The sequence below is a fragment of the Corvus moneduloides genome, chromosome 2 (assembly GCF_009650955.1).
Source record: "Corvus moneduloides isolate bCorMon1 chromosome 2, bCorMon1.pri, whole genome shotgun sequence".
NCBI lineage: Eukaryota > Metazoa > Chordata > Aves > Passeriformes > Corvidae > Corvus > Corvus moneduloides.
Genome location: NC_045477.1, coordinates 65,283,285 through 65,306,818, shown reverse-complemented (window position 1 = coordinate 65,306,818; position 23,534 = coordinate 65,283,285).

The following is a 23,534-nucleotide window of genomic DNA, read 5'->3' as shown; positions in this document are numbered from 1 at the left end:
ATTTCTGATAGGCAAAAGTAAAGAAGTCTATTGAGACAGAGACTTCTCAGTGGTACCCAGAGACAGGACAAGAGTCAAGAGACACAAACTGAAGTACAAGAAAATTCACTTCATCATAGGAGAAATGCTTTTTTCTGTGATTTGGTCTAACACTGGAATAAGTTTCCCAGGAAGACTGCGCAGTATATATCCCTGGAGATACTCAAAATTCAACTGGGTAAGGCCAAGTGCAGCATCCTGTAGGTGACCTTGCACTGAGAAAGACAGATTGATTAGGCAGTTTCCAGAGGTCCCTACTAGCCTCATCCGGACTGTGTTCTGTTACAATTCACACCACATGTACAAAGAGAAAGGTTGTGAAGATCCTTGAATTTCATGTTACTTCCTGAAACTCAAATAAAAAAAAAAATCAATATTCTTTAGAATAACTGCAAGTACATCCTAATGTTTTTTATTGGATAGCACTTATTTTAACCTATCTGTGGTGTATCTGATGCCAGGTTTCCCCTAAACAGATTATCCCTTTGACATTTTAGTCAGTAAATATTGTTAGGAGATGCCTGCTCCTTTATAAATCTGGTTTCCTTAAGTTTTTCACCCACTTGAGTTCAGAGATACTCACTTTTTAGTTTGCTTGTTTCTTCGACTTTCAAAAACCTCCAGTTACCTTTTGCATGTTCAATTAAAATAAATTCCTATATTATCTTTATATCTAAATTCAAATATTCTTCAGTATTGTCAATTTCAAATCTTCAGCTGAATCCACATCTGGGAGAGACTTTTAAGAGAAGACTGCCAGGAGAGCAAAATTACATCCATATGGAATGCTATCAGTTTATGATGACATTTCAAGGTTGCTTATTAGAAAAGGACCAGACAGTGAAAAAAGACATCTCTTGTAGCACTATTTTAGTGCTTCTTTATTATGGAAAAGATTATTAATTTGGTAGTGTCAAAAATCCTTTAAACAGGATATTATTTCAGTCTTTGGGATTTTTTGGGGGGGATGGGGTATTTGGGGTTTTTTATGTGTGGTCTTTGTTTTGGTTTGGGGTTTTTTTACCTTTTTTTGGTTTGTTTTGGTTTGATTTTATCCATATAAATAATCAAAGAGATGCTCGGTCTAAAAGGAATCTCAGCAGGTCAGTCAGTTTTACCTCCTGCTCAGAAAAAGGTCAAAGCTGAATTAAGACCAGGTTTTGCAAGGCCCTTCTGCCATCGAGTCTTGAAGACTTCAAAGAACAGTGCCTTCACAGCCTCTCCGGGCAATCTGTTTGTATGCCTAATTATCCTCATAGTGTTTTATTTCTTTATACCTATTCAGAACCACACCTCTCTGAATTTACCTATTTTTTCCCCTCTTTGTGCTGCTGTGCACCTCAGTAAAGACTCTGGCTTCATCTTCCCAGCAACCTACTTCCAAGTGTTGTAGAGCTGCTACTAGGTCCCCTCAACCTTCTTGTTCAGGCTGAACAAGCATTCCTTCAGCTGGTCCTCACAGACCAGCAGTTCTAGTAATCTGGATATGCTTTAAATCTGTTCAGTGATCTCCATGGCAAGAAAGAGGAATTGTATTACTAGTATTTGATAATAGTTTTTCTCAATGTTCTAGTGTAGTGCTAAAGCTTTGAGGGGGAAGGAAACTCTGAGATTTTAATAGTGTTGTAGTAGTAACATCTATTTTATTTTTGTTTATCATCTACTGCACCCACTAGTACTTTATGTTTTCTTCAGAACTTTTTTCAACTTGTCTTCACAGGAGATATGTTCCAGCCTTCTGGTCATCTTTATGGCCCTCCCCTGGACACCCTCCAACAAGTTCATGTCCTTCTTACGCTATTTAATAGAATTACAAGGCCTTGTTCACTCGTCCTCAAGGTAAGTGATGTGACACAGCCTGTGTTCACATGATTAAAACTTTCTATTCCCTTCAAAAAGAGTGTTTTATTCCTAAAGTCCCCTGAAATATTCCCTCAGCTCTGCTATCCCTCAGATCATGAATAGGAATAGGCAGGGGAAATCTGTTTTGCACCAGCTGTAGCCATTCTAGGGAGCATACTAAATGTGGGAAAAAAGAAGAAAAAAGAGATAATTGCATATTATTGGCTGTGCCTATCCCCTGCTGCATCTTGTCTGTTACTATAGATATTGCCCTCAGGCTCAATTATGACTTTGGTTTTCACTTTGAGAGTATGTAGCAATTTCTCTAGAGTCATATGAAGAAACATTTTCTATTCACACAGATTCACAGCTATAACTATCTGAAATTTACTCCAGTTCCAATCCACTTTTTTCCAGCTCACAGTTCACTGACAGAGAGAGGGGACTACACTGAGATAATAAATTAAAATCATCAGTTAAAGGCACATTTTGGACATATAAGTAGATTGAAGTACATCCTTGAACATCCTCCTTCAGAGTTGTAAATGCCATTTTGTTTTTTTCACTGTATGCTTACCATAAGCAACAACATGAATTTCAAATAAACTAATACATATGTACTGATTTCCACATATGAACATTATTGCTTGAAAAATATCACAAGAATATACAACTATTAATTATGTGTGTGTGTTTAATGACCTTTGCAATATGAGTTCCAGATAATCAGGAAAATACACCTGATAGTCAAACATAAGATGTAATTAAGATATGAGTAAGAGACATAAGCCCTGCATTTGAGAGGACTATCCACTTCTAAAATGAAATATTTTTTATCACCAGAATGAAATACCTTGAAGATTAAGAAACAGAAAGGAAAAATAAGAAACAGAAAATATTAGCATTACATTTTACCTCCAACCACATATTTTAACTGGTGAGATTATTTCCATTTCCTAATGGTCCCTAGACTAAGACACCACTATGGCTTATACTGAGTTAGTTACATTATTTTAATATGAGAAAAATGGGTATCTGGACCTTCCCTCAGGGTGGGTACTCTTGCCTACTTTGGTAGACCACCTGTTCAAAAATGTAGAGTGTTTGCCTTATTAACAGGCCCCAGGCAATAAAAGGCTTTACTATGAAATATAAGCACATTGGGTGGATTCAGTGGCAAATTGTTAGTGCAGAAATATTTTTGAAATAAGGTAGAATGTCTAAGCATATGTCATATTCAAAATATTACTTCATTACTTCACCTCCAAAAATTATACACATAACTACTTATATTTGCCTTGGTTTTATTTTTTTTCATGTTTACTGTTAGATTTAAAGCTATTTCCAGACTCATCTTCCAAATTTTCCAAAAGACTCAGTCTTTAAAATGAAAGATAAATCTTACCTCTCTCAAACTACCTCATTATTTAATGCAAGTTCACTTCAAAACTCATGCATCTCTTTTAAAATTATGGATTACAATTACAGATTAAAAACATTGGCTTATCAATATTGGTAAAACATTAACTGCAATATAACCTGCAACACCAGCAAAAATGAGAACTTTCACTCAGGTAGCAGTTTGTGTCCGATTTCAATAGATACGCTCTTGCCTTGAAAATGGACATTTTTCTGTGCATTAAATGCATTTAAACATATACATCTTTAAAAGACCAGTTAATTACGTTGATGCATTGCAGTTTAAAGATTTATGTGCCTTATAGCTAAAAGATTTATAAAGTCAACCTACCTTTCAAAACAGTCAACTCTCTTATTTTTTTTTTTTAAGATCATTAATGGGCCTGGAAAATCTTACAGTTGATTGAAGTTTGTTTACTCAATAAGTAACAGCTACTACAGTTTAGCTACCGAAAGTGATATAATTAACAGCTTCTGTTAACTCTAAGGGATTCTAGACATGTCAACATCACAACTGATACTAAATATGTCACTGAGCCACTCTTAAAACTGCACCTCAGGTATTGGTTTCTGGCAATAACAGTTTCAAATATAAAAGGGAAAAACATAATTTGTTACCTTATTTAGAAAGGACAGGAATATCAAATAATTCACACATTCTTTCTGTGAAACCTTGGTTAGAGAGAACATCGTTTGTGTAGGATATAAAGATCTTATCTGTGAAATCTAAGTTCCCTGAAGTCACCAGTGAAACTCAAACCACCTGATGTAATGAGAGCCAGGAGTTCATACCCAGCTTTATAAAGTTTTGACAGATTAGTGTGAACTGAAATATTTGAGATCTAATAACAATATGATATCCTTTTTTTTAAACTGCAGTAGATAAATATCAATACTAAATTAAATGTTATAAATTATGCTTGTGTCTCTGACTAGAGGAGGAAGGACGTAAGATACACTGCCACCTTCTTGTTACCAGTCATTTACGAGGTTAGAAAGTATGTGTGGTCATTTGTATAATTAAAATGATCGTCTCAACTCTTTACAATGGAGAAGCTTCATTTCCACTATAAATTGTATCCCAGAGATGAATTTTCATGCCAATTATGCCAGTAGAGAGAGACATAACTGTCTCCTAAGGTAGGAGACAGTTGACATCTGACATAGTTGGGATGAAAATTTTTCTGGAGGGATTTATTTTTCTTCCTCAGCAACAAAGTTATTACCATATACATTAGACACCTGGCTTAACTGGCCCCTAATATTTAGGTGGCTAAAATGAAGTGAGATGATGCTCATAACTATGATTACAATGCTGTGTATGTTGCCTACAGGGAAAAAAAGTCTGATTATTGGATTCTTAATATGGATTTCTCTATGAGAAATATATCAAGCAAATGTAACAATGAGGAAAAAGAAACAAATGAAGGCACAGCATCTGTGTATCTATTTCCTAGGAGTTCCTTCAAGCTGATGTTAGGCATATCAACTTATTTTTATAATCAAATATATGCAGGGCAAGCTGTGGGATAGAAAAGAGAATCTGTAGAACAAAACCCAACAATACTATTTTTCCTTTTCTGTGATTGTTGCACATAATACAATTTTTTGTTGCCCATTTCATAATGCAGTAATTGTGATAGCATGGTTGTTCATATTGAGTGAATTAATATGATGTAGTGCAGATGCGTCCCTCTCTTGACCAAATATGTTTTGCCTCTTACATATATCTAATATATATCCCCTGTGTTATCAGAGAATCACTGTGAAACTTTATTTCCAGTTTGGTTTTGATATGTACATTTCTCTTTTGTGATCAGTGACATAGCCTTAGCTCATTATTAATTAAAACATTGGTTAAAACTGCTAGAGAACTTTCAAGCTTTTCTTGGGGCTTATCCTTTTATTCCAAAATCTACATTACAACTAATAACAAGTGAAATTAATAGCATTCCCATCCTTTCATTAATTACTTCAAAAGCTGTACCCTTTATAAATTAGAAACAAAGCTATCATTGTATTCTGTGGAAAGGAACATAAGTACTTGAACTCTGTCATTATTCTGCCACTCAGGCCAGCACCTTATCTTGGAGAAAGACCCAATCAGCACAGAAAAGGAAGCTTTCTGACTGACTCAGGGGCAGATCATTAGAATAACACTTTCGGGCCACAAGACAAAATACTCAAAGATGGGAGCCACATTGTCTGAAGCAGGGATAGAAAGAGACCAATTCCTGGGAAAGAAAAGTGAAGTAACTGAGAAGAAAGGAATAGAAATAGGCTGATAAATAAATGCAAAGGAAAATACATAAAGGAAGGAAGGAAGGAAGGAAGGAAGGAAGGAAGGAAGGAAGGAAGGAAGGAAGGAAGGAAGGAAGGCATAATTAATAATATGATAATTTAGATGACTGGATGAATGAGAAGCCCAAGGAATAGGGATGGGAGTAGAAGTCACTAAAAAAAGCAAATGAAGGAAGGTAGGAGAGACAGATTATACGAAGAACAAAACATCACAAATAAGAACCACTTGAATAAAGAAAACAAAATAGGAACTTCTAGGGCAGTATTAGAATAAATGGGAACTACTGAAAAAAGGTAGTAGTAGTTAAGGCAAGAGACATCAAAGTAAATGTATGTAAGGAGGGGATGGTAGGGCCTTCCACATTGGGAGGATGCTGTCGGAATGAGAATTCGGATGATAAAAATAGAGTTTTGAGCAACAGGCAGTTTAGATAGGCATACCTGAAGAAAATAGGAAAACAGAACTTATCTTGCTAAAATATGATTCCCTCCAATATTTGAAGGGAATGCAAATGTCAGCAAATACCTGTGAAACCTGTTGCTGGTGCCCTCCCTTGTGGGTGTTGGTTTAGAGAGCACGTTCTTGGTATTCAGTCAGCTCAAGTGGCAGAGTGTGAGACATTTTTGGTTGTGGTACCAAAGTACACAATTTATAGTTATGATTTTAATTAGCCTCTTAATAAGAAAGGGTGCTACACATCAAAAATTCATGTTCAGAGATTATTAATGGTCAAAAATCAAGCAGTAAAATGGCAAATACAAATTAAGAAAATAATAGAAGGTTGTCATAAAAAGCATGATTTGAGGTCCACATCCCTATGGGGAGTTTAATCATGCTTTTGGCAGGAATTTTATTCCATTTACTGTTGAGAGAGAATATGCTTGCATTACAGCCAGTATAATGAAGTGGTGAAAAAATCCCCAAACCGTCCACCAAATTATCTGAGGGTATGTTAAGCTGTATAAGCAAAAAGAGGAGAAAAAAGGGTCTGTGGTTAAGGTGTTTGATTTGTGGGGAAAAACCTGCATACTTTACTTTGTCGTATTTTTTTTTTTTTTTCAGCTTGCTGTGACTTTAAAGCAAACATTGTTTTGAATTTGGATTTTGGGGTTTTTTTGGGGGTTTTTTTGTAGGTTTTTTTTTTTTAATTTTTAAATTATCTGCACCAATAGTAAGTATTTCCAGTTGCAATTAAAGTCAATGGATCTGTGCTATGAACATAAAATCCTCTAGGAAGCTGATTTCCCTTTAAAATCTAGACTTACATGAATCGAGTTTGACATCAAATATCAGTGCACTTTTTCAGTCTCCATCTAAGTTTCTCAATTAAGACAATCTCTCCCTTACTATGGAGTGAATGGAGATAAATTAATTCTTGAATCACTCAGATTCCAGAGGTGTAAGCATTATAGCAAAGTTCATGACAATGGTAACTAAATATAACAAATCTATCTTTGAAAGGAAGTTTGAATATCTTGCTGTAAATATATGACTACAACATTTAATAATGAAGAGAAAAAAACCTGAATTTCTGTCCATTTGAAAATACTATCCATTCACTGTATGAAGTGTCTGAGATAAAAATAATTCAATAGAATGATTATAACATTATAATAATTAGAATTAATGATTAGCTTACTCAAAGGATAAAATTTAACTTAACATGTAGGTTCCACTTCCGAGAGGTCAGCTTTTCCATCTCAATATTGCTTTTTTGTTATAATTTGTTTTGTTAAATGCTTCTAACTCTGCTTTCCCTTTGGTAAGTTTTCCAGCAAATACAGATTAAAATCACCTTTTTTCCCTATTACTTTTAAATTATAAGACTTGTTACATATTCCTTCCTTACTGCCTAAAGCCCTTGTGTTCCAGTTGTCCCAAAGTATTACTTTTCCTCATTTTTTGACTGAGAAAGACTTGAAGTCAATATTGATGTGACCAGAAATTTTACGAGTTTTAAGTTTGAGATAATAGCAAAGTCTAAACTAACATTGTAATTTTTTTTTTTTTTTTGTTTTAAGTCCTAGAGATAATCCAGAAAGTTATTATCCTTGCTTGGCTCTTGTTGTTTTGTTAATTTCTAGTTATTTTTCCCTTAAAGAGGTAAATTTTGATTTAATTTTTTTTTTAAGGAAGAAAACCTCAAGTAAATACAGGATATACGTAGAAGACTTTTCCATAAAAAGGGTATTTTCCCAACAACTAGTAAGCATTTATTTACTAGAAGAAAGTTAATTTTTTTCCTCGGTGTAATGTGCAAGCTATATTTTAAATAATAACAGCAACAATATCACTTTATGTGCGTACAATGAGCAAAAATATTGCATCAATTTTTTTTCTTTATTTGGCAAAAGCTTCTCACTAACACAGATGATAGCAGTGTTATGCTAATAATAATGCAATTTTTAAAAAGTATCTGTTGTTTAATTTTATTTTACATTTGGTTGTTTTTATGTAAATCGCATTCCCCTAAGAAAGCAATAAATTGTATGTGGTAATGTAACAGCTTATGCAAACACAGCATTTTACATTCAGATATATCATACAAGCAGCTGTGAATATTTATATTGGTGTTAATTAAGTCTGTGATGGTATTAATTTAGATAAGGAAAGCTGACCAAATCCCAAAGTACTACAGGATTTTTAACATACGTCTGAAAAACATAATCAGAGACTTGCAAATGAAAATGTGGCGTAAGATCTCACTCTAAAGATAGCACCTTCATGACGTCCAACCACTGAACCTCATTACCAGTGATCTGCAATATCATCATGGCTATCAGCTAATACAATATGAAACAAAACCCTCTTGTTCAGAGAGATGAAGATTAACTACTAAGTTAAACTGACACTCCAAACAAGGAACAACCTCACCACAGAGTGCATTAGAGAGGTAAATAACCTCATTATTCAACAGATTAAATCTGATGGAGAGGGTTGTTCAGAGTATCACTCTCCTCAATAACAAACTTACAGCTCAAACTTCCAGTAGGAAATTGCAATACCAAAAATTTTAATTCCCAAAAATGAAATTAGACATGTTGTAATATATTACATATCAGATCAAGAAAATTGGGAAGGTTTTGGAGATAATCAGTGCAGGTACTTATTCACCCATTTAAAAAAGCCAATACCACATCTTCAGAAACATTTAGGTCTTCTGTTGCAACTGTGGTGTCCAGTTTCCATTCCTGTAAATTTCCCCCGTCCTTTCTAAGTGTAGAAATCTTCCCGTGTAAATGAGTTTCTGTGGATTTTACACATATTTTCACATATTTTGATGCTTGAGTGTATGGCAGCCTACAAAACACTGAGCAAGGAAGATCCTATATTCCCAGTTGGTGAGTTATACTGTAGCAAGACTTATACACTGATTACCTTCCAAAAGCTTCTGTCTGACCAATGCTGATAAAACATATCCCTTTCTGGAGAGTGTATAAGTCCTGAGTCATCTGGATTGCATCTTGTTTCAATTAGTTCTGGGGTTTTTTTGGTTTTTTTTCAAATCCTTGGCAGAGATATCCAGCCAGGATATGAAACTTTGGTCTTTCCTTACGGTTTTGGCTCTGGCTTCAGACTCACTATCTACACTGCAGTGGTAGAAAGGCAGGAGGTGAGCTCAGACGCTGGACACTTTCCCACTTTGAGCACTCTCCTCAATTATTAATCTGCTCGAGAGAGAGGGAGGGGGAGCCCTTTGGCACTGTAAATATGAGCCAGTTCGTGCCACTTGGCTTTGAGGTATTGTTAGTTTCAAAGACCCCTTTATTTATCAGGAGCAATGTAGCTGTCAGCATAGCAACTGGCTTCTCAGGTTATCAGGTCCTGTTTGCACTGACTTTAACATTACCTATTCAACTTTTTCCGTTCATACCAGTCTCTGACAGGGGGCATGGCCTCCTCTTCTCTAAGATTTTTTGGAAATGATGCACTGCGGAAGGAGTAACGACAGCTGAGTCATGGTGTTTCAACTCTGAAAGGATTTCTGGCTTTCTTTTTGCTTTTATTGTAAAAGGAAAAGTTAGACAAAAAGCAACTCAGAGAGACTACTGAGATTCCCGGGATTCATTTAAGCAACTGTAACAGAATACACCAGTTTTCATACTGTATATCTAGAACTAGAGTGTAGGGATAAAAATGACTAAACTAGGGAGAAGCTGTACGAAAGCCTTGCATTCCAGTCCTCAGGTTTATATCAACTCTCTTTTTCCTTATGAACAGGCATAAATTAATGCATTTAATCTTAAATAAGCAGAGTATAATCAATATTAGCCTTATAATATCATTCGAGTATAAGCATGGAAATTGCTTCAGTACATCTAAATACTACAAAGGGGTCAACTCTGTTTCAGCCATTAGCAATCCAAATTTGTTGTCAGTTCTTTAAAGTACGAGTCTCAATAATGTTATTGACAGTACTCCAGAGAAAGAAATTAATTTTTGCTAAGCTTAATAACATATTTTCCTGTGTTCTATACAGTTTTGGAGTTTGGTTGGGTTTGGGGTTTTTTCTGGAAAATAAGTAATACAAGAAGCTATGTGGTGCAGTCAACACGCTGGAAGGAAGGAATGCTACCCAGAAGGGATCTTGACAGGGTTGAGAGGGGAAGCTTATGTGAACTTCATGAAGTTCAATAAGGCCAAGTGCAAGATCTTCTCTTCTCTCTGGTGACTGACAGAACCTGAAGGAACAGCATGAAGCTGTTTAGGTTAGGTTAGGGGAGTTTAGATTGGATGTTAGTGGCTGGGCACTGGAACAGGCTCCCCAGGGAAGTGGTCACAGCACCAAGCCTGACAGTTCAGGAAGAGTCTGGACAATGCTCTCAGGCACAAGGAATGATTCCTGGGGCTGTTCTGTGCAGGGTCAGGAGTTTGACTTCGATGATCCTTGTGGGTTCCTTTTAGCTCACGGTGGTCTAGGATTCTAGGAGTCAGTGATCCTGAGCCTGGGTCAGGGCAATCCCAAGCACAAGTACAGGCTGGGGGGAAAATGCACTGAGGGAAGCCCTACAGAGTTTGGGGGTGTTGGTTGGTGAGAAGCTCAGCATGAGCTGGCAATGTGCACTCACAGACAGAAAGACAATTGTGTCCTAGGCTGCACCAAAAGCAGCATAGCCAGCAGGGTGAGGGAGGGGATTCTGCTCCTCTATTTTTCTCTTGTGAAACTCCACCTGGAATACTGCATCCATCTCTAGGGCCCCCAATGTAAGAAGGACATGGACTTGTCAGAGTGAATCCAGAGAAGAACCATGAAGATGATCAGATGGCTGGAGCACCTCTCCTATGAAGACAGGGTGAGAGAACTGAAATGGTTCAGTGTGGAGAAGACTCCAGGGAGAACTTTTACCAACCCTCCCATACAACAGGGGCCAACAGGAGAACTGGAGAAGGATTTTTGACAAGGCCATGGAGTGATAGTGCAAGTGAGAACACTGTAAACTGAAGGAGGGTAGATGTAGATTAGATATGAGGAAGAAATTCTTTACTCAGAGGGTGATGAGGCACTGGAAGGGGTTGCTCAAAGAAACTTTGGATGCCCTATGGGGTATGCCCAGCCCCTGCCCTGGAGGGAGGCCTGCTGAGATAAGGAGATTGCTTAACCTCCCAGCAGAACTCCCCCTGGGAAGCCAGCCACTTTTCAGTTACGGCGAGAAGACAGACCCAGAATCCTCTGGGAGACCCTATGCACATCCTTTGTAACCCATTGGCCTTTACCCTCTGACACCCACCCCCTGTATCTCTATAAGGTCTAGCCCTCTGCCCCTGCAAGGGCAGAGAGAGCTTGTCCCTGGCCTCTGCTTTGCAGGGTACGGACTAATAAAGCTACCCCATGTGGAACTGCTATACCAGTCTCTCATCTCTCTCCTGGTCTGGCCTGGAGATTACCCCACAGAGCAAAGAGCTGAAATAATGAGCTGACAATCACTAAAGAGCTGACAACTTCTCTGCAAGGGCACTCCAGCTACGGCTGAGGGAAGACACCGGGCCTCGGGAAGACAATTCCTTGTGGGACCAACTCTCCGGACGGGTCACAGCTTCCTGGGTCAGAGCTACTGACCCCACACCAGCCGCATCAATGCCCTGTCCCCAGAGGTGTTCAAGGCCAGTTTGGATGGGGCTTAGAGCAACCTGGTCTAGTGGAAGGTGTCCCTGCCCACGGCAGGGAGGTGGGAACTACATGATCTTTAAACTCCCTTCCAATGCAAACCATTCTGTGATTTTATTAATAAGGTTCCCTGGTAAATTTTAGCCTTTTCTCTTTTAGCCTGACATTCTCAAAGTATTTTCAAAATAATTCAATATATATTCAGCTGACTGCAGGTGTTATATATGACAGATTAAATGGGGAAAACCCCACGTTTTATCTCAATCTTTTTTTGTGTTTAAATTGATGATGAATGTGTGGTGTTGAAAGGGTAACAGACTTTAAATGATATAGAAATGCTATCAAACAGCTTTATTCCTCACAGAATACATGTATTGACAGTTATAGTACAAAAAATCCAAACCAAAACAAAAAACAAAGGGAAAATCCAAATAATTAGACAAGTATTATAATTTTGTAATTAGCAAACAGCAAGGAAAAGATCCTTGTGTTACTTGCATGCAGATGAATTAGGAGTAATTACATGAAAAGTGTGGTTTCAGAGCAGCATAAAAACCCAGCATAGGTAGTTTATACTTTATCACTGACTACATGCAGCAAATGATACTTAAATAAAATCTTCATACTCCTAGCATAGCAGTTTCCAGGTCAATATTTGGTTGCCACAGTCCTTTTTTTTCAGAGGAACAAGATTCCTGATTTTAACTTCACTAGAGAGGACAGGAGTCAAGTGGAAGAATAGGCCGTACAATCACAATGCTCCTCAGTGTGGAAACCAGCCTTCAGGTAAGAGCTCAGGGAATTGCAAGATGCCATCCTTTCCTTTTTCCCTTTAGCACAGAAGAAGCCAAACCCTTTGGCTGATCAGATATCCCTCATCTTTGGGCAATCTGAGGAAAGAAAGATCTCACTGCTAGCTGCGTCAGTGAGGCTTTTAGCTTTAATAAAAGTGCATTACTTTTAATCATCCCTTTACATCAGCCTTCTAAGCATTCTGGATGAACCCAGGACTTTTTCAGATAATATAGGATGGTGAATGCCTGAGACTCCATTGCTAATAGCACCAACATTATAATTTATCCACTTGGAATAAACTAAATTTGTTTTATAATAAAACAATTTTTACTATGTCTTTATTGTTCCCCAATATTTTCATCAGCACTTTACTGTGTATCCATTCAAGATTCAAATAATTACATAGAAAACTAAAGGGGCTATTAATATTTATAGCACACCTAGGTACATTATCCTGGAAGTCAAAAGAACACAGCATTTGGCATAACTCTGCAATTGAGATGTGCTACTGAACACCTAGGAGTGCTTGACTGCTATAACAAATTATACAGCCACTCGTTCTACACATTTTTTGTTGCTATTATCAGTTAAATTCTCAAAGCAATAATGCTAAAGCACACACCTGGAAACGGCTAATCAAAAAGTTTTCCTCCACAAAGGAATAGGAAAATACTGTAACTAATTTGTTTGATTAGTATTTTTTTCTTGTCAGTAACATTGTTTTTCATGTTGAAAATGGACAATGAAAATACAGATTGCATTATTTAAAGAGGATTGCAAACCTTTGTAGTAGGTACAGGCAATACATACTCAATCTTTCCGGTCTCTTACACAAATTCCTGATATTACTAGATTTGTTCTCAGTGTTCTTTAAGTCAGCAGAGCCTACATAGTATTCTTCTCAAGCCCACTCTTTTTTTTTGGCATATTATATTACACAATTACAGTTTTCCTTATGATGCTTTGATTACTTACAAACATTAACAAAAAGTCTTCTAATTACGGCATACATTCATATATATGGTATATTAAGATTTACATAAAGCTGAGATACTCCCATCTACCACTTAGTTCCTCTCACAGCCATTTCCAGTTAATGGATGATTCCTATCAAGTGTCTGACTTAAGTGCTCAGGGGTAAGCTTAAGAGACCTGAATTCTCAGGAGAAGATTGTTTTCTAATTTAGGCATGCAAATGAGGTACTTGAAGTTAGATAGTGTGAAAAATTACACTATGCATTAAAAAAACAAACTTACTGACAGACAGACTTTATACCATAAGGCACAGTTCCTTTCGAGGAAGAATTCTGTAATGGTTAAAAGTCACAGAAAACTCTTAGTATTACTTTACATATAGAACAGCTGGTACACCCACACAAAAAAAAAATGTATTAAAGAGCTTTGTCAGTTAGAAAATGTAAATACTTCAGTTAAAAAAAGTTCAGCACACTTACTTTTGTTTCTTTTATAAACATTTCAGCTAATTACTTATGGCTTTAAAAGCCTCATTTTATCCCCAAAGCATCCTAGAGTTAGAAGTCTTTATTTAGGTTTAGTAGTTGTGGCAGAATGCCATTTGCACTAAGTGATCAGTAAAAAGATGTCAGCTGCATCTGATGTCATAAAACAAGAAATGTCTAGAAACTGCCGATCTGTTTGGGCTTAGTGCAGAATCTCCTACTGAACGAGTAAATAAATAATTATATTTGTTTCAAGTAAAAGCAAATACTTAATTTGCATCAAAATGTTCTCCTGGAAAGGCTGCTAACTAATCCACAAAGGAATGACCTGTCAGGACACAAAACTGAGAAGTATGTGGGAAAAAGATAGCAGACTGTGCATGTCAAAACTGCGGGCCTGTGTTTTTATATGGTTTAGCAGTTATCTAAAATCCCTTTGGATTAGACTCTCAGTGACAAATTTCCAGATAATGGGACGTCAGAGCATTCACAAAATTCATTAAGACACAGAATTTCTATTAATAAACATAGTTAGGACTGTGTCTTCAAAAATGTCTGTAATAGGATTCATCTAAAATTTTTTGGAGACAATTAAGAGATTTCCCCACAGCCCATAATGATCTATGTATAACTAACTAACAAATGAAGAACTTTCTTTCATTTCCAAGCAAAAAGCTTAATTCTGGGTGAAAGAAATCTAGTAGGGAAAGGAAGGCTCTGAATAAGCTTCACACTCTTTAAGATCTGGACTGGTATGTGAGGCCAAACATATGAAACTGTAAAAGACTAGTTTTAAACTAATAGAAACAGCCAACCCCTGAATTTCTTATTTATTAAATCAGAAAAGGCTCTCAACACTGTCAAGATATTCTCCTATGCTTCCCTCAGGATGATGAACGCAAGAGGTGCTATAGGCATATCAAGTTTGCTGGTTTGAAGATCTAAACCCCCTATTTTATCATGTTTAAGTGACAGATTTATGATTCAATTCATATACATTTACACAGCTTGCATCATTGGCAGATCACATAAAGAAAAAACAATGTATGTCCTGAACACTGTATCTTAAACAAACCACCCTACTCAGAATGCTTCATTATCAGTTCTGTTCTATGTGTGAAAAAGTCCTGATTCGCTGTTTACCAGCCATGAGTTTGTGAAGAAGTATGGGGATTTTTTCAAAAAAAATAGCCAGAAAAACATGAACATTCATATCACAAGGCTGCTGTAAAATGAATAAAGTTGACATCAAGCAGGCCTTGGTAAAACAATTTCTGAACATATTGGGAGTAGGAGGGATTTAAAGAAAAGGAGAAATGGAATGAAAAGGAAATACTGAATCCAACTGAAATGCTTCAGTTCTTCAGAACTTAATCAGTAAAAGAGCCTATATTTTTAATAAAGCTGCAGCAAATTTAAAATTGAAAAATGTGTTATTAGGTTTTTCTAGAGTTCATTATTTAATTTTCACTTACAAGATTAACCCCAGTCATAATGATATAAAACCAGACATATACTGATTTTTTTCACTCAATCCAGTGAAATAGGTAATATTCCAAGACATATTCAGAAAAAGAAAGGTGTTTGTTGATCTATATTAATATTTAGCAGGTAGACACTAATGACTTTGTAAAGTTTCTAGCATCATTCAAGCATAAATAGTGAAGGCTGGATTTTGACTCGTCTATTTTTTTTTTTTTTTTTTTTTTGAGCAGACGTATAGGGAAGTTATTTAGCATCAGCAAATCTTGCTCAATGTGATGGCCTGCAAATGAACATCAAAATTAATTGCAGATGTTGTACACAATTATAAGAATGCTCCCCACACTCTAATGTTTATGTAAGCAATTGTGGCAATTAAGGCAGCTTGCAAGACACAGTATCTGAGTCTGATTTCTAGTAAGAGAAGGCAATACTGCACGTAATGCATTGATCTTGGACCCAATGGGATTCCTAGCTTTTTGACACCTTCACCACAAATGTCCTGTCTGACCCTGGAAAAGTTTGTTAGGTTCAAATCCACAAAGGAATATAGTCATTCTGTTGTGGAAATAAGAAAAATAAATTCAAAAAATGAATTCAAAATATATATCCTTAGAAACTCTAGTAAGTTAACCACAAATATTTCCCAAATATCTAAGTTCTGCTTCTGAATATGTCCAGAACTTTCTTCCCTATTGCAGGTCTCAGCAGCTCAGCCTTCATTTTATCTTATCTACCCGATCAGAGTGGATATGGGTTAAGCAGACTGTTCTAAAAATCAGTAGACAGTACAGCATCTAAAATCTTTAATTCAGCCTTTAATTTCTCAGTGTTACATTACCTCAGCTGCAAAGCAGAATACTGTGTTATATTTTCCTGTGTTTGAACACAGACCACATTGTAAATTTGTCGAGATTGCTCATTAGATGCGTTAATGTGGGGTTCTACTTCTAACTCTGTTACGTCTCACTTTCTCTTATTGGATTTTTTCTTCTGTATAAATATTTAAATAATAGTTTGAGACAGAAGGCAGTTTCAAAGTCTCATTTCTCCAGATCTACACACAGTAAATGTGGAAATGCTAACTTATGTGATCTTTCTGGACAAGGTATTGAAGGCAATCTATATTTTAAAAAGACTACTAGACCTTCCATGAGAAAAAGATCTCTAAATGGGTATGGCAGTAGGACATAGGCAGTTGTGAATTTAAACATTAAATGAAGCAAAAAACTTGTTTGGTTTGGCTTTTTTTGTTTTTTAAAATCAATATTAAAAAATATATTGATTTTAAAGACTTAACCAATATCTATATAGATTGCTAAATGTTTGATTTATGTTGGCTCTAACATAATCCAGGGCATTTTTAGAATCTACCTGATAAAATATTCTGAGCATGGAATTTTGTTGTCTAATAGACTAAAATATTTTATAATTCTCAGAATTTTCAGTAACTCTTTCAGAGGATCAAAAACTGAGCATAATAGCAGCAAATCAAATATCTACTACATCTGATTACAAAGCTATGAAAACTGTGGAATTATTTTCCTGAGACATGGCTCTCCTTTGAGAAAATTGTTTTAAACAAACAAACAATTAATACTTTTGAAGGTAGAAAGTTGGTGGAGTTCTTCTTTCCGTTTGCTGTGAGCATTTCCATTAATGACTAGAATATTAGCTAGCATGAACATAACTAAATATTCAGATGTGGAGGGCATGTTTGGAAAATATCATGTAATTTTTAATAAACTTTATATAGTGAAGTTTGCTGTAGTTACAGTTAATAGGACTTTAGAACAGGTTTCAAGCAAAAGCAGCCATGCTGCAGATCTGTATCATCCCGATCATTGCTTTTGCATTTACATACACAGATTACATTTGCATATCTTGATGACTTATACATTTTAACTAAATTTGATTCCACAGGAGTGTTTATGTCAAGGGAACATGAACATTTTAAATTCCAACTTAGCTCTAAATTATTGATTTCAGGAGTACTGTGAAGGTTTTGTGCATTACTCAACTTTATGTAAAATGGCCAACTAATGACAATGTTTAATTCCGAACTCTGTGTTCCATCAGATTTATAGAGCTCTCTCAATTCTGAGCTAGAAGCACAGATATGACTTTGTAAAAAATTTATACAACATAACATTTTATCATTTTGTTAATTTCTTCAGGATAATATAGACATCTCTACATGGGCTGCAGTACTTCAAAATCTATTTTTGGTTTAGTAATTTTAGAAGGCATTATGCTTTTATGAAATATATTTGTAACCTGATATCCAAAAATGACAGACCTGGCCTTATCAGTCAATTTAAACATAAAATCAAAATGGTGTTTCTGAAATTGCTTCTCTGAAATATTAAATCACAAAAATGTTAACAGTAACATTCATTATTTCCTTTGTGATTCCTTTGGACTGCCAAATTTGTAAAGAATCACACAATCTGGATTTGCCTTTGAAAAAGAATGCAAGACCCAGATTGCTGCTTTCTGCGGTAAAGAAGAAGATACATATTATTCTTCATATTAGAAGAATAAATGGTACCATCAAGTTCTCACTGATGTGAACTGAGACCGATTATACATAGGATATAAAAAGAAGACTTGAGGGGAAATGGAAATGGAATTTCAGGAAATTACACTATTTCTGCAAGAAAGGGGGAAAATGCAGTAAAATCTTTGAGGACTGAAATGTACCACAGGGACTGGTACTAACAGGAGCATTTCAGGAATTTTAATACTCAAACATGGAGAGGTTACTCTTCTCAAATAATAGATTTTGCTTACAGAGCCTAGCAACATTTTAGGATTCATGCTAACTTTAACAAACATGGAATTTTAACCTAGGAAGTAGTCAGTGAAGTCCTACAAATTCTGATAAACATGGAAACAAGAAAAACAGATATATATGAATGGAGGAAAATAAAAATGCAAGTACTTTAAAAACAAAAACAGAACTAGGATGTAAGTAATAGACATGGCATTTCAGAAGATGGATTGCGGTTGTTCTGATTGAGGACTATGTTAAAACCAACCCAAACAACTAAAATGCCTAACTAATAATTCAAGCAGGTTGGACAATAAATTAAACTAATAAAGATTTCAATTTCAGGACAGAAAGAAAGGGAGAAAAATGTTAGCAACCAAAAAAACCTAATATAGTTATTGACTAATATTTTTTTTTTCCTCCACAGTTATGAACCAGAATCCCTCAACACAGAAGTCGCTCTGGAGAGGTATGTTTAGGAACCATACAAATGGGACCTTCCTTTAGTCCCCAACATCCAGGATTGGATTGCAGTAGTGATTTCTGTAAGAATGTTAAAAAAAGAAAGAAAGAAAGGAAGAAGAAAGAAGGGAAAGTACATGGATGTGAGAGACTTTAATTTTCTGACATCAATATGAAGAGAAATGCCCCCATAGATACCAGTAGGTCTTAAATATTTTTGAATGCATCAGTTGACAAATTTATGTAAAAACTAGTTTATGAAGTAACAAAGGTGCTGGTACTACTTTTGAGTTACTTTAAGTAAGCAGCAGGAAGGAGAAGTACAGGGGCTGGTTGTAAAATATTATACTGACTGATAATGAGCTAATTCAGTTCACTTTAAATTGCAACACAAACAAAAATGAATATATGGCTGAGGTCTGGGGTTTCAGAAGAGCAAACTTCAGGAAACTAAGAAATTAATTATTAGGGTTTACTGAACCGCGTAACTCAAGTATTTTAACCTACTGGCAGCATGGAATTAAGTCAAAGGTGCAAACACTATCTGAAGTTTGTATTGCAAGCAAGAGGGAAAAAACGTCTTAGCAGGAAAGAGCTACAGACTTCTCTGGAGGAAGAAACACCTCATATAGGATATGAAGACTGAGTAAAGAATTTAAAAGGAATAAAAAGAGGGATTGATCAGCAAGGAGAGCTCTGTCTCAGAGGTCAAAAAGGGCAAAAATAAAACAAGAATGGACAAAAGCCTAGTTGAGTTGAAACTTGGAGAGAAAATTGAAACAAGTAGTGAAAGTTCTTCAATCATATAAATAAATAAGGGCAGGAAAAGAGAAAACTAAGCTACACAAAGAATGTTAATAAAGGAGCTAATATAAATAAGGCAGTGGAATCAAATACTGTAAACCACTGGTAAGACATATGACAGAAATCTCTGATCACTCAGTAAGAATGAGAGTAATGCAAATTAATATATCCAAGGCAGAAATAAAACTTGAAATGCTTATACAAATTAGATGAGGTATTCCATAAGTTCTGAACCACAGATATGAAACAAATGTGTAGATAAAAGTGAAAAATGAGAAGCTAATGATTTCAGCTTGTCAAAAACTTTTTACCTGTAAAAAGAATTTAAATTCCTGTGGTGCAGAAAATTAGCAAGAAAATTAATGGTAAGAAACAATGAACCTGATGAAATAATAACTTGTGAATCATAAAAAGTGTGCAGGAAGTCACTGGAAAAATGCAATATGATATAAAAACAGCATCTTTCCAGAGTCCAAGATTCTCATATTCTGGAAGAATTATTGCTTTTACTCCACATTTTCCTAATTTGAATAAGTTTTGTAGATTTATCTTAAGATCTATTGAGCTCCACAATTTGGTTGTTTTGAAAAAGAAATTTACTGTGACAACTACGTTTTCACCATTTTATGTTTTGTGATTTCATAATACAGCAAAGCTAGTTTTTTAAGCCATGTATTTCTTTTCTGTGAAGGACTATTGTACAGAATAAGAAGTATTTCACTTAAGCAGGGCAGTATGTTTGATCTTGGGTTGTGAGAGTTGACCTTCCTCTTAATGGCATTTAAGACAATCACGATGCCACTGTGGGAGGGGTTATTGGTGTATAGAATGACCAAGCTGTTTGTTTATAGTTAGGTGTTGGGAAATATACCTGAGAGAAAGATGTATTTTTATAAATCCTGAAGGGTTAAAATATCATGACTATTTGTAACAACTCTTGCTGAGTTGTTTCTTTCCTCCTTTAGTGGCTCATGGGAAGCATTTGAAAAGTACTTGTTCTTTTTTGCAGAAGCTTTCAGAGAAGGATTTTTATTTTATATTTGAGTTCCAGGATGAAAAACTTAAGGAGTTCCATAAGTTCCATCTGATGAATCATGTTAGAGAACTCCCTGTTAGACTCATTTATGTAGTCTCTGCTTCCCAGGCTTTCTACGGCCTTTTTTTTTTTGCTTTTTGGTTTAATAAGTATTTGGTTGCACTTTCCTAACATTGTAGAGATTTTCTCTCCAAGGAATAGAAAGGCAAACTTCTCTTTCTCACTATAGTATTGTTTGTTTGTTTGGGGTTTTTTATAATATTTTTAAGCAGTCACTGTTAATGTTTGGAGCAGTGTCAATTCTCACAGTTCATTCACTAGGGGACATCCAACCTGATTTTCACTGCTCTTACTTCTTCTTCTTATATTTTCATGGAAAGCTGCTGCAAAGATTTTTGAAGGATTATGAAGAAAAAACTAAAAAGGATATGGAAGCAAACACCCATCTATGACAAATCATCAGGAAGAAAAGATAAAATGATGGAAAAACAGAGCCTGAACTATCACAGGTCCCAGTTGGAGAGGACTACAAGTTCGTGGGGGCCTAAACTCAACATTTTTTGTCAGTATCTTGCACTGACTTCTAAGGCCACTCTGCTGCAGCTCTCAGCCGGAAAGCTGCACATCCTACTGAGCTATGAAGAAGTAAGCTGGAGTGTATCAAGCCAGAACTATTCACCTTACCATGTAGGACCACCAACCAGAACGAGGTAGTACCTCTGCATGGTGTCTTATTCCCTGTATGTGATCTGCAACAGCTCCTTTCCCTCACCATTCCTCTTCTCCCACAAGTGATAAAGAAATAAATCCTCTCAGATTTTGCTCATTAGAGCAGGAATATAATTTTTCCCAGAAGGGTCTGTATCTGGTAAATCCTAATTGATTGGACAGGCTGTACAGATAATAGTTACAGATGAATAAAATTTACAGAAGCCCTAAATGTGGTTTTTATTTTCGTTTCAGAGACTGATCCCGTGAAAATGGAATATCAAAGCCCCAGACAAAAACCCTTTATTTATATAGAAATTCCTTGCAAGGGGATTTTACTATGCCCCATGCACAGCTGGACTGTGCTGTTAGCTTGAGCAAAAAAATTAAGGATGATGTCCAGAGTTAGTGTTTTAGCTGGACAACTGGAAAGGTGAGAGCCTGTTTTGAGGCTGGGTATCTTTGAATAGATCTTGTTTGAATGTATACGTTGTGCTGGACTGGAAAGAAAGAAGATTGGGTTGAGGGGCTGACATTTTTTACTGACATTTAAAACAAAAGCTTGGATTCATTTCACAAGAGGTTTGAGCCAAGGATCAAAGCTATTTATGGAAGTAAAAATGACACTCTGTACTCCTAGTAGGAGAACTAGTGGATGACTTTGCTTTGACCTATTCTCCAGGTGTCCATGGAGTAAATAACAATGATCTAAGATGATTTTTCCATCCAAACAGAAACACAGAATGCACTGTTCATTCATCACTGTGTCTAAATGCATACAGAGAAGGCAGACACCCCCCTGCCATACACCTTCTCCTCCTCAGTATTAGCAGCACTGTATAGCACAGATAATACGGTAACATCCTCCTCTAACTCATTTTGCAGGCAGCAATCAATTTTAATTTCTTTCTCTTTCTACACCAATGCGAACCCCCCTAAGGTTTTCAGTATATATAAACTAGATCATAAATAAATGTGGGTCTCATTTGAAGTTTTAGATGGTCTAATGTATGTCTATCTACAGTTTTCTGTCAATGTTGCCCTATACTTTAATCCATGCATCTGTCAATTTCTTTTTTGTCAGAAGTTAATCTCAGCTCTCTAGTAAAATGCCAGACCTGAATACAAGGTCCCTTTGAGAGTAATTCCATTCATTAAGTCTTATCATTCCCTCAGAAGACCATATTTACAAACTATTTTGAATATATTAAAAGAATATTTGCTGTAAAAATAGTTACTTACAATTTATGTACAGTTAATTCTTTGTTTATTCACTTATAACAGAATTTCCCTTACGATTTTTTTTGTATGTTTCCTTCTATCTTTAAACTTTTGGGTTAATTGTCTTTAGTAGGGTTTCTTATACCTAAAAATCTACTAGAGCTGGACAGTGTGTAGTTTTAATTTAAATCTATATATTTCTGTTTGTGAGAAATGCAGAGAGAACTATAGAGCTGAAACAAGTAACCCAGCAGCTTTTTCATTGTCCTTAGGAAGGGACAGGGATGCATGTATTGGGAGTGGGGAGAAGGGAAAGTGCTGTAAAAATGAAAGTTTAATCAATGGCCTAAAATGGACGTAAATACCATGACTAATCAGTTTAAGATAATAGAGTCTTGACATTTTTTTACAAATATACTCAGTATATTTTAATTGGATGAAGGCAGGTATGGCCCCAGACTACAAATGCAGCTCAGTGGACTTAAGAATACTTTTTAAACTTGGAAGCACAATGGATGGGGAAAACTTTGTCATCCAATATGCACCCAATCTGATCACAAAAAGGAAAAATGTTGAAGTCTACTCAGCCTTCTACAAAAGTTAAAATATTATCTAAGATCATCTAGATAGTCACATAAATAGAAAAATTTCTCATATTCCTTGTTAATCTCTTACTTTTCATCAATGCTTCCAGAAAACAGGGGCTTAGTTGTAAACTGTTTATAGAATATCCTAGATATAACTTCCTCAAACGTTAAAAAATTACCAGAGAGTTAAACAATGGCATTTTAGCTAACTGTAATTATTTACTAACTTAATAATAAAATGTTTTAAACACCTGTTAGAATTATACAATGAACTTTATTAATAAAGTACTAATAACTTTGCACATTCAGTAGAAAATAGAAGGCATTATTAACAGAGAGTAAAAAGAAATAAGAAGCATCAATTAAATTTCCTTATCATGCTTCAGGCTTTAATTTTCTGATTACAGTATTGATGTAATTTTTTATTTCTAAAGCCAATGTCTGAGGAACAGTTTCCCATAGAAAAGACTAAATTTTATGAATCTTGGAGAACTACTG